Raw genomic sequence first — 1,964 nt, 5'->3', positions numbered from 1 at the left:
AAAGTCTAAGGGGGGATGGATTACTTTTTCACACAGGTGCATTGGATGTTGCATAACTTTCTTTAATAAATAAATGAAATATGTATCCAGTTTTTGTGTTTGTCTATGTTCCCTTCTATATAATATTAGGTTTTGGTTGTAGATCTGATAACATTCAGTGTCAAAAATATGCAAAAGAAAATCAGACTGAGAAATACTTTTTCACAGCACTGTATTGGTATATGGGTTTTAAAAAAGAGTAATATCCCTTTGACCATGATGAAGTTGTTATTTACATTTTGGATGGTGTATCAATACTTCCAGTCACTACAAAGATACAGGCGTCCTTCCTAACTCAGTTGCCAGAGAGGAAGGAAACCGCTCAGTGTAATGCTCCGGGTGTCGTGGGTGTGGAGTCAAATGCAGGAGACAGAGTTCAATGCTGTGCGTCTTTTCAGGGTGCTCACAAAAAGTTACGTTCCCAACCACAGGGAATCAAAAAGTACAATAGAAAAAATCACGACTCGGCACTAACACGTACCTCTATAACAGAGCCGAAGGTTACATTGAAAATAATCCCGCACAACAACCAGGCGGGCCGGCTGTCTAATAAAGACAAACTAATTAAACATGAACAGGTGCTACCACTAAACATACAAGGAGGGGGAGGAAAAACAATCAGTGGCAGCTAATAGGCCGGTGACGACGACCGCCGAGCGCCACCCGCCCGGGAAGGGGTAACACCCTCGGTCGGACTCGTGACACTCAGGGATTTCACCATGAGGCCAATGGTGACTTTAAAAAAGTTACAGAGTTTAATGAGTTTAATGGCTGTGATATTAGAAACTCAGGATGGATCAACAACATTGTAGTTACTCCACAATACTAACTTAAATGGCAAAGTGGAAAAAAAGAACCTGTATAGAATACAAATACTCCCAAAACATGCATTCTGTTTGCAATAAGTCACTAAAGTAAAACTGCAAAAAATGTCCTGAATAAATCCAAATCCAACACAATGCTTCACTGAGTACTCTTTATATTTTCAAGCATGACAGTGGCTGCATCATGTTATGAGCATGCTTGTCATCGACAAGATCTAGGGAGATTTTTTTAGGATAACAATAAATGAATTCTAGCTAAGCATAGGCAAAATCCTAGAGGAAAACATTTTAATATTTTTATTTTACCTTTATTCAACTACGCAAGTCAGTTAAGAACAAATTCTTATTTACAATGACGGCCTACCCCAACCAAACCTGAAAAAACGCTGGGCCAATTGTGCACCGTCCTATGGGACTCCCAATCATGGCCGGTTGTGATGCGGCCTGGATACAACATGGTTCGGTCTGCTTTCCAACAGACACTAGGAGATTCATTCACCTTTCAGCAGGACAGTAACATAAATCACAAGGTCAAATCTATACTGGAGCTACGTACCAAGGTGACATTGAATGTTCCGGAATGGTCTAGTTACAGTTTGGACTTCAATCAGCTTGAAAATGATCATCAACAACCAACTCGTAAGACGGTCACCCTTCTCCATCTGAACCATTTGGTAGGTACTGATGTAATGCTGTGGTAGAACTGACGGTATACCTGACGGAGGCCTTTGTACTTTAATGAAGGTCTTTAACTGCGTTAGATACACGCTGGCCATTCTCACATTATTATGAGACGGCTAGTTCCCGTCACAATCTGATTGGTGAACTTACACACAGGTCATCAAGCAACGGCCGTCACTAGGCTTTAGACAAACAAATTGAACTACATAATGACCTTACACTGCCTGTACTGCATGAGCAGCATCACCCTCCCTTTACACACAACTGGACTAGTCACCTCACCCCCCCTTTACACACTACTGGACTAGTCACCTCACCCCCCCTTTACACACTACTGAACTAGTCACCTCACCCCCCCTTTACACACTACTGGACTAGTCACCTCACCCCCTTTACACACTACTGAACTAGTCACCTCAC

The sequence above is a fragment of the Oncorhynchus nerka genome, linkage group LG2, assembly GCF_034236695.1.
Source record: "Oncorhynchus nerka isolate Pitt River linkage group LG2, Oner_Uvic_2.0, whole genome shotgun sequence".
Lineage (NCBI taxonomy): Eukaryota > Metazoa > Chordata > Actinopteri > Salmoniformes > Salmonidae > Oncorhynchus > Oncorhynchus nerka.
This window is presented reverse-complemented; position numbering follows the sequence as displayed.